The 13,572-nt window shown below is 35.1% G+C and overlaps 1 protein-coding gene across 3 annotated transcripts in view; it reads left to right on the plus strand.

Moving 5' to 3' along the window:
• Positions 1–13,572, plus strand: part of LOC114082949 (transport and Golgi organization protein 1 homolog) — a 76,058-nt gene that overhangs the window by 9,749 nt on the left and 52,737 nt on the right. For all 3 annotated transcript variants that reach the window (XM_071603735.1, XM_071603736.1, XM_071603734.1), the window contains exon 4: positions 6,445–6,573. The gene's annotated coding sequence lies outside the window, so the exon portion shown is untranslated. The remainder of the gene's footprint in view (positions 1–6,444; positions 6,574–13,572) is intronic.

The raw sequence follows: 13,572 nt of genomic DNA on the forward strand, positions 1-13,572 counted from the left end.
TTGTTGTTCTCATTTTTCTATCTTCTTTGCATTCTGGCAAAATTTAATGATATTCTACATGCCTGTAATCCCGGCGACTCAGGAGGCTAAGGCAGGAGGATCAAGAGTTCAAAGCTAGCCTCCGCAACTAAGGGATGCACTTAGCAACTCAATGAGACCCTGTATCTAAATAAAATGCAAAAAAAGGGCTGAGGTTGTGGCTCAATGGTTAAGCACCCCTGGGTTCAATCCCTGGTACCAAAAAAAAAAATTTTTAATTATATTCTGGTCATTTATAGATGACACATCATAGGAAGTCTGGATTATGTTGTCTTCCTATAAAGGATATTCTGTTTTATGTGTCATACAGGCTAATTACTGGTAAATTGTTTTGATCATATTAGATTTGGTATTATTATTATTATTATTATTATTATTATTATTATTATTTGGTACCAGAGATTGAACTCAGGGTACTCAATTACTGAGCCACATCCCCAGACCTATTTTGTATTTTACTGAGAGACAGGGTCTTGCTGAGCTGCTTTAGCACCTCGATATACTAAGGCTGGCTTTGAGCTCGTGATCCTCTTGCTTCATCCACCCCAGTCACTGGGATTATAGGCATATTCCACCGCGCCTGGCTAGGTTTGGTATTTTTCTTTTTTTCCATATTTCATGGTGCATTATACTTGTACATAATGGTGGGATTTGTTGTTATGTTTTCATACATATGTACAATATAGTGATAAAACTTAGCCAATATCTTTCTTGAGTATTTCTCTTCTACCTGCTTTCCTCTCTCCCCTGATCCCTTTCCTCTATTCTACTGATCTCCCTTTGATTGTCGTGAGATTCCTTTCACACACACACACCTTTCTTTTCCTTTTTCCTTTCTGGCTGCCACATACATTTTTAGCATGAATCAATTTTGGTTTCAAATTTAGGTCTACCATTTTCCCTTTACTCTTTTGTGTGTGGTTCTTTTTGCTAAGGCTTATTTCTGAACTCTCAATTAAGTACCTGATATACTAGTGAAGCTGCTGCAACCTGACTCTGCTGGAAACCTAATTTCTTCCAACATTGCCATTTAGCATCATCTTCAGTCTCCTTTATAGCAGTCAAACTCTGCTAAGCCTTAAAGAGTCTCATCTGGTACATTCATATCAAAAATGAATTTCCTCCAGGCTTTTAGTATTCTCTCTCTAACACACACACACATATAATCACATTGCACACACCATACATAGCTCAGACATTCTTGTCCACAAAATTCCAACCACTATGATAATCTTGCACTTTGATAATTTTCTCCTTAACTCAGTATGACCACCATCTTACTTGAGCTTCATCCCCCTAATTAAGTGTGTTTTGTGCACCAGGCCTACAGTCATGTCTGAAATTAATACCTGAAAATGTGTTTCTAGTTTTATACTCTTTTGTGTCAGGAAAACAAATCCAGTACAGTAGATCTATAATAGTTTCAAGTAAAAGTACTAAATTACTTATATCCTTGCCCATCAATAGTGGTAGAGACACTTAGGTGAACTTACATAGAAACTGCAACATCTTACATACTCAACAACAATTTCATTGCCCATGGGACCCAAAATTAATTGAAAGAGTAAACCCCAAAATGGATATCTGAAAAATAAACTGGTCAAAATCAGTAAGGCAATCAGACTTAAATAATCATATATTTTACCAATAGCACTAGCTTAAAAGTATGGGTCTAAAATAACTAGAAAAATACAAGTTAATGGCTAGAGTCATAAAAGTTTCTATTACAATCCAATAGGCAGTCTGTTATGATGCTTTAATATTATATGATAGTTGTGAAATGATTACAAACTAATAATGAACATAATCTATTTGCAGATGAAAATGTTCTTCCCTGTATTATCTACAAAGTTTAGACCTCAAAATGCCCTGGAAAATAAATTTCTTAAGTCTCATCAAAATGAGCTGCCAGGTTTTTTCCTACATTTGACATGACACAGTGCCAAGATTTCTAGTCCTGAATACACACTTTCTATAGGGAAGAGACATTTATCTTGGCAACTAACAGATCATTTATCTCATTTCATACAGCCAATTTTAGTTGTAAGAAAAGAAATGTTTATGTATTTATTCTGCTGACTTTAATCTATAATCTAATCAGGGATCAACAAACTTTTCCTGAAAAGAGACTGATAATAAATATATTAGACTTTGTAGGCAAGTCTTCATTGCTACTCAAGTGCCAGTGTAGCACAAAAACAGCCTAGACTGTGGGTAAATAATATAAGCTTCTGTGTTCTAATAAAACTTTGTTTACAAAAGCAAGTGTTATTGTTGGGCACCTTGGTGTCCTTGCAACTACTCAGAAAGCTGAGGCAGGAAGATTACTTAAGGAAGGAAGGAAGCAAGGGAGGGAGGGAGGGAGGGAGGAAAGAAAGAGAAAAAAGCAATAAAGAGAATAATGAAAAAAAAAAAAAAAACAGTGTCAGGCTGACAGCTATGATTTGCTCATCACTGTTCCCGAGTATTAATTAATGTTTATGCTCACAACAGATGTTTGGCTAGGCTGTATATATACATACATACATGAAGGCAATTTTGTTCTTTTTGTTTGCTTTCTTTTATTTTTTCCATTTCTTTGTTGATACATTACAGTCGTAAATCATGGCAGTATTTGTCGTTACATATTTCCACATGCACAATATAACACTACAGTTTGGCCAATATCATTCCCCAGTATTTTCCCTTCACTCCTCCCTCTCCTGGTCCCTTTCCTACACTCTACTGATCTTTTGATTTTCACTTTTCTTTTCCTTTTTCCTCTCTTGCTTCCACATACGAGAGAAAACATATGCTCCCTTGACCTTATGAGTTTAGCTTATTTTGTGTAACAAGAGTGTTCTCAAGTTTCATCCGTTTTCCAGCAAATGACATAATTCACCTTTATGGCTGAATAAAGCTCCATTCTGTGTATATGCCACATTTTCTTTATTTATTCATCCTTGATAAGCACCTAGTTTGGTTCCATAGTTTGGCAACTGTGAATTGTGCTGCTATAAACATGGGTATGCATGTACTACTCTAGTATTATGACTTTAATTCTTTAAGATAAACATTGAGTAGTTGTATAGCTGGGTTATATGGTGGTTTCCTGCCTAGTCTTTTGAGGAACCTCCATACTGATTTCAATAGTGGTTATATTCATTTACAATCCTATCAACAGAGAAAAAAGTGTCCCTTCTTTTCCACATTCTTCTAGCATTTATTATTTTTCATATTTTTTTAAGTAGTTGGACACAATACCTTTATTTTTATTTATTTATTTTAATGTGGTGCTGAGGATCGAACCCAGGGCCTTGCACGTACTAGACAAGCGATCTGCTGCTGAGCCACAACCCCAGCCCCATATCGTTCATATTCTTGATGCCTGCTATTCTGACTAGAGATAAAAGCTCACTGTAGTTTTGATTTGCATCTCCCTAATTGCTAATGATGTTGAACATTTTCATAGATTTGTTGTCCATTTTTATTTCTTCTTTTGAGAAGTGTCTGTTTAATTCATTTGCCCAATTAAGCTAGGTTATTTGAGGTTTTGATGTTAAGTTTTTTAAAGTTTCTTATATAGTCTGGATATTAATCCTGTGTCAAAAGAGCAGTTGGCAGGGCTGGGGATGTGGCTCAAGCAGTAGCGCGCTCGCCTGGCATGCATGCAGTCCAGGTTCGATCCTCAGCACCACGTACAAACAAAGATGTTGTGTCCACCGAAAACTAAAAAATAAATATTAAAAAAATTCTCTCTCTCTCTTTAAAAAAAAAAGAGTAGTTAGCAAATATTTTCTCCCATTCCGTAGGTTCTTTCTTCATGTTACTATTTGTTTCCTTTGCTGTGCAGAAGCTTTTTAATTTGATGCCATTCTGTTTATTAACTCTTGTCATTATTTTCTGAGCTTTAGGAATTCTAATAAGAAAGTCATTGCCTGTACCTATATGCTGGAGTCTCAAACCTATATTTTCTTCCAAGGATTTGCATAGTTTCTGGTCTAATTCCTGGGCTTTTGATGTCTTTCAAGTTTGTACAGGGTCTAGTCTTATTTGTCTACATATGGATAACCAATTTTCCTGGCACCATTTGTTTAAAAGCCTGTCTTTTCTCCCAATATGTTTTTGGCACCTTTGTCAAGGATCAGATGACTGTTAACTGTGTTGGATCTTTTTCTGTGTCTTCTCTTCTTTCCCATTGGTCTGTGTATCTGGTTTTATGACATAGACTTGCAGTGGTTATTTCAATAGCTTTGTAGTATAATTTGAAGTCAGGTATTTTGATGATGCCTCCAGCTTGCTTTATTGACTTATAATTGCTTTGGCTATTTTGAATATTTTATTCTTCCAAATGGGTTTCAGGACTGTTTTTTCTAGTTCTGGAAAAATGAAATTTATTATTATTATTAGTATTATTTTAAATTTATATGACAATAGAATGCATTACAATTCATATTACATATATAGAGCACAATTTTTCATATCTCTGGTTGTATACAAATTATATTCACACCAATTCATGGGTATTTTGATGGGAATTGCATCAAATCTTTATGTTGCTCATAAAATCAATTTCAAACATATACAATCATATTAGTAGTGATTTTAGTGTCCAAAAAGAGATCTACTAAACAATAATTACTAGGCTGGTTTGGTGACTTGTAGTCCTAACTACTCAGAAGACCAAGCCAGGAGGATTGCTTGAGTCCAGGAGTTGGAGATCAGGTTAGGCAACATACCAAGACCCCCATCTTAAAAATAATAATAATTACTGATGTCAAAACACATCTCAATCATTATGATAGTCACTAACTCTTCATTGTTTTCCTTGAAACTCTAATATACAATTAGTGAATGTCAATTTAGGACTAATTGTGCTGTTTTATAGAGGAGAAAGCTGATTATAATGGTAAATGAAATCAGCTAGCATGAACTGATTTGTGTTTATTTAATTACAATTATCATGCTGATGACTCTACATATTAAGTCTCCACCTATAGTCCCCTAGGTGCTAATTTTAAAAACATGAGTTTTCATTAAAAATAAGAAAAGAAACCCCTCCATATGCATTTCAATAATTCAAATTGTATCATAATTTGACTATTAACACAAAGGAAAATCAATGCAACTAATTCAGATTTAAATTTAAGATTACACAGTGCAAAAGAGGAAATAGTCTTGGAAAGGGAAGTAGAAAAATGTAAGATCCTTCTTAGAGGTCAGAAAAAATAAATTCAAAAATGTGATTTTTTTAAAAGGTAGTGTTAACTTGAAGTGGAAAACAAAAAGCAAAAAACCTTTGAAGCAAAGTCAGTTGTGTTTACAAGGGCCTTTGGGTTTTTTTGATGTTTTAGTGCTTCTGGTTTTTAAAATGTTGATTTGTGGAGGATGGGCACAGGGGATTGAATCTAGGTGCTTAACCACTGATCCACATCACCAGCCCTTTTTTACATTTTTTTTTTTTTGAGATAGGGAATCCATAAATTACTTAAGGCCTTGCTAAATTGCTGAGGGTGACTTTGAACTCAAGATCCTCCTGCCTCAGCCTCCAGAGCCACTGGGATTACAGTGTGCATCATGAAACCGGGCCTTAAATGTTGATTTTATAATCCTTTCTTTTTAGCTGATAAGAGAAATTACAAAATACAGAATACTTGCAAACTACAAAATATAGGATACTTACAACTAAAGGTGCTTTGTTAAATGATCAGAGTTTAACTAAAGTTTCAAGCAGTGACTCTCAAACTGGGAGAGTGATTCTAGTCTTATCAAGAGAAGTTTAGAAATGCCTGGGGGCATTTTGTTGTTGTTTCACCATGACTGAGGAAACTACTAACATTTTTTGGCCAGGCCCATGGATAGTATATAACCTTCAGCTAGTAGGAACAGTCCAAACCAAAGTACCAATAGAGTTCTATCAAGAAACCCTGGTGCAAAGAAGCAATCTACCAAGGTCTCTTACTTAACTGCAAGGAAAACACAGTTGCAGTTAAGTAAGAGAACAGAGCAGATGCCTGGTGCAGTGCTGCATGCCTGTAATCCCAGTGGCTCTGGAGGCTGAGGCAGGAGGATCGTGAGTTCAAAGCCAGCCTCAGCAAAAGTAAGGCCCTAAACAATTCAGTGAGACCCTATCTCTAAATAAAATACAATGTAGGGCTGGAGATGTGGCTCAGTGGTCTAGAGCCCTTGAGTTTAATCCCTGTTACCAAAGAAAAATAGACCACCCAGGTGACTTGTTTGTACCAGTAGGTCTACCTAAAACGAAAAGGGATTTTATGTGATCAAATTGTTTTATTATCCATTTAAATATAATTCTTTATTTCTTTATGTTTGTCAAGAAGTAAATATATTTAAGATAACAATGAAAAATAATAAAAGAATGACAAGTATAGGAACCTAATGATGACTTACACTTTTTGATTACAGACTTGAGATTCATCTGAAATGACAATGCAATCCCTAGCTATTGCAACAGAAATCTTAACCTCTCAGTGAAAAAAAAAAAAAAAAAAGAGGGATGTTGAGATACCTTCAATCATCTTTTCTCACTTCTGCGTAAGTACCAAGAGAGGTTGGCCCAAAATATTTTAAAACCTAACACATACTTTTAAACTTGACTTTTTTAAAAATAAGTGCAAGTATATGGTATGGCCTAGTGTTAATTTACAATCCCTACTTTCTTATGCTGTGACTGTCTTTAAATGTGCCCAGTTTGAACTGAGATGTGCCATAAGTCAGATGTCAAAGACTTATTGTGAAGAATGTAAAATAACAGTTATATTTTTATTTTGATTACAAGTTAAAAGAATAACATTTTGAATATATTGAATTATGTAAAATGCATTATTAAATGAAGCTCGTCTGTCTTTTTAAAATATGACTTCTAGAAAATTTAATTTACATGTAGAGTTAATATTATATTTCTATTGGTGGTTCTAAGGGATCAGTGAGAAATAAGAGAAAGATCATGTTCAGATTCTCTATTTCATCATTTGGGTTTGATGTCATTCACTGGTCCTCTTATGTATTCCAAACCATTTCAAATTTCATGTGCATTTGGGTAAGGCTGAGCTTTCATACTAATCGCAGAGAACTTACTTTCCCATGTATGTTTGTTCAGTGTCCCCCACTGAGTATAGTCTTCATAATAGTGATTATGGTCCTGTTTCTAATTTTATTTTATTTTTTTAAAGAGAGAGAGAGAGATAGAGGAGAGAGAAAGAGAGAGAGAAATTTTAATATTTATTGTTTAGTTTTTTAGGCCGACACAACATCTTTGTTTGTATGTGATGTTGAGGATCGAACCCGGGCCGCACGCATGCCAGGCGAGCACACTACCACTTGAGCCACATCCCCAGCCCCTGTTTCTAATTTTATACTGCATGCATCAATTAAAATGCTGAAGATTCAGGAGGGCTTGCTTTGCTTCAATGTATGCTCTGGTAGACTATATGTTATCCCGAAGAACATATTTTCTCCTCCACTCTCCCTGTCTCCTCCAAGAGGTGCTTGTGATCTTCCAAGCACACTTTGGGAGGATGTTATCAGCCTTACTTTGTTTCAGTGAGAAGAGAACAGTTTCCAGAGTAGTAGGCACTATCTAAAAATGTCTCCTTAGTGATGAAAGCATTTATTGCCAAGACTTTTGTTGCTTTGTCAATTGTCTATATTGGCTGTAACAGCCAGGATTTTGCTGTATAATTATTTAAACCACATAAATGGGCAATCTTTCATATATTATCTCATTTTCTTCTTAAAAAATGAACTATAAAATTTTTAACTTTGACCCATATTTGTATAGATGAAATATCTGAGACTCAGAAAATTTAATGATTTGCCTATAGTCACACAATTAGACTTTTGACTCTTACTACAATCCTTTTGGCTATATTCCTTACTTCTGCTGTTGTTCCGGTAAGGAAGTAATTTATATTTCTGAAAACTAAATGGATAAAGCCCAACAGTGCACTGTGGAAACTGAGATGTACAGGCCACATGTCCCCAATATCTGTTCTGCATTTATTTCAACACACCAAATATTTGACCTCCATAGAAAGAATGCCAAGGTAAATTAGGCAGAACCAGAAACAGGAACTCATATACATGCCATATATTAGTGGCAATTTCAGATGTTTGAGTTTCTTTCTTTGTACAGTTGAAAGTGGAATAATATTTGTCAGGGCTAGACAAACAGTAGATGCTGGCAGAAGACCTTGCCTTGTATATGACTCACTTCCATTAGTGCAGTACACTTCGACATGACTTTTTAATTGTGGGGAATGCCTCAGCCCTACTGGTCATGCCCAGCCTAAACCTCCATCTTCCCTGGATTTAAGGACAAGATACTTGTTTAAATTCCACTTAAGTTATATGATCCGTTTACTTAAAGTCTAATACTTTCTGCATTTTTATTCAATTAAGTCTAAATCCTTATGCTTGATTTTCAAGGAATTTCATAATCTGACCTAAGCACACAAATATGTCTTCCTTTATAGAATCCTTTCCTCTTAGCAAAATGAGGTGTCCTTACTGTCCTTTAAACATACTTCTTTCTGCTGAGTCTTTCTTCTGCTGTTTAATTCACTTGCCTTTTATTCTCTTTTTAGAATCTGAATCCTATGTACTTACCCAGGTCTAGGTCAAATCCCAAGACTCATCTCTTACTTTTAACTCTTTAATGTTTACAATTTGTACCAAAATACATTTTAGCATTTATTTTGTGGCAGGGTAGGGCCCTTGCCACCCTCCCATTACACTAACTCTTACCAAGGAGGAAACTGGTGTTACCAAGAAAGACCTATTTATTTTTTTAGGAGTTCCCACTCTCGAGATTATAATGAGGAGCTAGAATCACCTCCACCCTTGGAGATAGATCCAAGATTGGGGTCCTTAGGCACAGGTGTAAAGGTTGATCCATTGCCTAAACCTCTTACACTGGCACAGAAGATGATGTACACACACACACACACACACACACACACACGCCAAAACTCAGAGAAGAAGGAAGGAAGGGAGGGAGGGAGGGAGGGAGGGACGGCAGGGAAAGAAGGAAGGAGACCCTTTGAAATCCATTGAGAAATGATACTGTTCTGGTCAACCTGACAGAAAATGGATATTTGTTGTCATTTTCTGACTTACCATATTGTGACCAAGCATAGTGCTTTTATTTTTATTATTTTTTTATTAAGACCTTTACTAGGATTCACCTGGTTTATAACTTTCTACCTTTAAATATAACTGAATCTGCTGGGAGGTGGTGTCAGAGTCTGTAATCCCAGATATTCAGGAGGCTGAGGCTGGAGGATCGCAAGTTTGAGGTAAACTTGGGGAACTGAGCCAGACTCTGTTTCAAAATAAAAACTAAACTGGGCATGGTGGCACACACCTGTAATCCCAGCGGCTCAGAATGGTGAAACGGGAGAATTGGGAGTTCAAAGCCAACCTTAGTAATTTAACGAGGCCCTGAGTAACTCAGTGGGACCTATCTCTAAATAAAATACAAAAGAGGGCTGGGGCTGTGGCTCAGTGGTTGAGTTCCCAAGAGTTCCATCTCTGATAGCAAAAAAAAAAAAAATTAATAATGAATAAATAAAATAAAAGGGCTGGGGATGTAGCTCAGCAGTAGAGCACCCCTGGATATTTGTACTAGGGAGTACAAAAAAAAAGAATTTTCAATGCATATTACTTTTTGTCTAGTTTATTTCATTCAGAATCTCCCTGTTTTTGCTATTATCAATAGTTCTTTATTCTTGCTAAGTATGTTTCCAAAATTTATTATCTATTTTCCTATTGATATACATTGGGGATTTTTTTAAAGTAAACCAGGTTATATTTATACAGTGGAAAATTATTAAGCAATGAAAATAAGAAGTACATTCACATTCAACAACTTCGATAAATCTTATAAAAATACATATGGAGCTAAAAAAGCCACACACCGAAGAACACATGTGTATGATTGCACTGTATAAAGTAACAAAACAGGCAAAACTAATCCTTGTTATTAGAAGTTAAAATACTGCCTAACTCTGGGGGAGCGGAGGGAATAATTAGGGGAGCAATGAGAGAGGGCTCATGAAGGTGCATTTGATGTCCAATCTCTTGACCTGGGTTAGGGTTTAGTGGATATGTTTACTTTGTGATAATTCATTGTGCTATACGTGATTTTCTTTTGTCTGTTATATTTAATAAAAGAGAAGCTCTATTAACAGTAAAAAAAATCAATCTCTACATTCATGGAATAGTTAGTAATCAAATGCCTACTATATGTTTAATATGAGTATAAGGGTTCTGAGGCATGTAAGACAGACATGTTCCCACAGTCCAACATTGGGGATTTTTTGACTATTACAAATAAAACCACCATGAATACTTGTGCACAAGTCTCAGTGTGGATGTATGCTTTTATTTCTCTGGAGTAAATATCTCGACAGATGTGATTTAATTTTTAAAGCAACTGCCAAACAGTTTTCTAACAGTTTGTGCCATTGTTTGTACTACATGTTATACTCTGCAGTTCTAAGAGAGATACCATAGTCTTCATCTTTGTCAACATTTGTTATGATCAGTCTTAAATTTTGTCCATCTTACTGTATGTGTAATAACATTGCAGTTTTGATTTACATTTCAACTTATGTTGGATATCCTTTCATGTGCACATTCACCATATTTGTATCTACTTTGGTGAAGAAAAAAATCTTCTGCCCATCTTTTCAAATTGGGTCATTTTTCTTATTAATAAGATGCAAAAATCATTTGTATATCCTAGATATCATTCTCTTGAGAGATATATGTTTTGCCAATACTTTGTCCTAGTCTGTCAGCTTATCTTTCCATTTCCATAACAATGAATATAGAATAGACAAAGTTTGTTGTTGTTGTTGTTTTTGGTACTGGGGATTGAACTCAGGGGCATACCACCACTGAGAGAGCTAGTTAGTTTTAAAAGTCTCTGCCAAACAGCTTTTTATATTTTCTTCCAGAAGTTGTATAGGTTTAGCTGCTACATTTAGGTCTGTAGTCTATTCCTACCAGTAGTGTGTGAGGGATCCCATTGAGTCACATCCTTGCCAACTTATTATTATCTTTTTTATTATAACCATCTTAATAGATGTGAAGTAGTATCTCACTGAGGTTGTACATTTCCCTAATGGTGCTGGGTATCCTTTCATTTGCTTATTGGCTTTTGCCTATTTTTTTTGGAGAAATGTCTATTCTAATTTCTTGCCATTTGTCTTTTCATATTGAACAATAAGAATTGCTTATATATTCTAGGTAGTTATATTCTAACTACATGAATTGTAAATATTTTCTTCTATGATTGTGTTTTCACTTTCTTCGATGGTAGCCTTTAAAAGTTTTAAATTTGATGAAGTTCATTACTTTATTATTTTTTCTTTTGGTGCTTGGGCCTTTGGTGTCTTAACTACAAAGTCATTGTCTACTCCAAGATTTACCTATGCTTTCTTACATTTAGTTTTGGTTCTTACATATATATGTGTTGTCCATTTTGAGTTCTTACATTTATGTCTGTGGTCCATTTTGAGGTAATTTTTATGTGGGGTAGCGTTTAACTTAATTCTTTTGCATTAAAGACTACATCATTTTGAAATATATTTTCATTTGGAATGCAATTCTAGGATGTCAGTGTTTTTTTCTTTCAGAACTTGAAAATGCTGATGTACTGTTTTCTGGTATGCATGGTTCTTGAATGAATTTTGACATTTTACTTTCACTCCTTTGTACATAATGCTATCTGATTTCTGTAGATGCTTTTCAATTTTTTTCTTAGCACTGGTTTTAAGCATTAGTGTATATTTGTGTTATCTTTATCATTTTTCTTATTTATTGAGCTTTTTGAATCTGAGTGTTCATCAGATATAGAACATTTTTATTTATTATTTCTTCAAATGTGTTTTTCTCACCTCTTTTTGGAACTAGCATAACACATATATTGGACTGGTTGAAGCTGTGCATACTGATGCTCTGTTCAGTTCAGTCTCTTTCTCCGTGTTTGATTTTGGAGAGTCTTTATCACTGCATATTCAGTTTGCTGATATTGACTTCTTCAATGTCGAATCTGCTGTTAATCTCATTCAGTGTAATTTTCACCTTAGCCATTGTTTTATCTGAGCTTGAATTAGACATTTTTATATCTTCTTTTTTCTCCTTTAAATGCTTATGCTTTTCCATAGCATCTTGAACATATGGTATACAACTGTATTAATGTCCTTGTATAATAACTCTATCACAGTGTAATTAATGATCATTTCTATTAATTTTCTTTTCCACATGGGTTATATTTTCCTACCTCTCTGCATGCCTCATACATTTTTATTGGATTCCAAATATTGTGAATTTACCTTGTTGAGTATTGGATATTTTGTATTCTTTTAAATATTCTTGAGCTGTGTACAGCTTTTTGCTGAACTATCTTGGAAACATATTTTGTATTCTTTTAAATATTCTTGAGCTGTGTACAGCTTTTTTCTGCACTATCTTGGAAACATTTTTGTCTTTTTAAGATTCTGCTAGACAGGAGTTACCTTCAATCTTGGGCTAATTTTTGCCTTTTACTGAATGTGTTACTTGATGCCCTTTTATTACAGATTTTCCATTCCAGCTGGTGATTACAAAAATTGATCTCCATGCCAACAAGCACCACCACCTTCTATCCTGTTCCTTTCTGAAGGTTCTTTCTCTGGCCTTATATGTGCACCCATTGTTACTTAACCACAGACTTCAGGGGAACCCTCCATGGATGTCTAGAGAGCTAGTGCATGTACACACTCTCCCTCCCTCTGCAGTTCTCTACTTTCTCCTTTATTCTGCTCTGTGACTTCTAGCTGCATTGGTCTCTTCAGACTTTGAAATCCATCTCTTCAACTCAGGAGATTTTCTATTTGAATTTCCCTTCTCTGGATGTGACCTGAAAAATTCTTTCCAGGGAGTAAATTGGGATAATCCTAGCACTCATCTCTCGTGCTTAACTTTATCTTAGAGGTCACGCTTATGCTGCTTATTATCTAATATCTGAGAACTGTTGTTGTTTGTATTTTGTCCACTTTTTTCCCAATGTTTCATATGCAAGGGTAAATATGTTGCCCCTCTCGGAGAGATTTAGTCCTCCATAAATGTTTAACACTATTCTCTGGCACACCATTTACAATAGATGAGGTTCTTCCTGGTAACAGCAGCGTTAGGCCTTCTGAATGCTCCTAGGCAAGTGCCTTCACAAGTTTCCAATGGTGTATGTTATTATGCTGCCAATTATTTGTTTCAGATATGTTTTTCTTGTCTCATTTAGATTGTACTCCGACATTAGGAACCCTTCATATCTTAGAATTTTATGTCCCCTCCACCCAAACTGGATACATTTACCTTTAACAATTACTCAACTCTTACCCCGTAAGAATTCCCTTTGAGGTATTAAAAAATAATGCACTTGAGATTATTTATCTCCATGCCAACAATCACCACCACATTCTATCCTGTTACTTTTCTGAAGGTTTTTAACATAACCTTATATTAAACATCAGTGCCACATATTTAAAT

Source organism: Marmota flaviventris, chromosome 17 (genome assembly GCF_047511675.1).
Source record: "Marmota flaviventris isolate mMarFla1 chromosome 17, mMarFla1.hap1, whole genome shotgun sequence".
Lineage (NCBI taxonomy): Eukaryota > Metazoa > Chordata > Mammalia > Rodentia > Sciuridae > Marmota > Marmota flaviventris.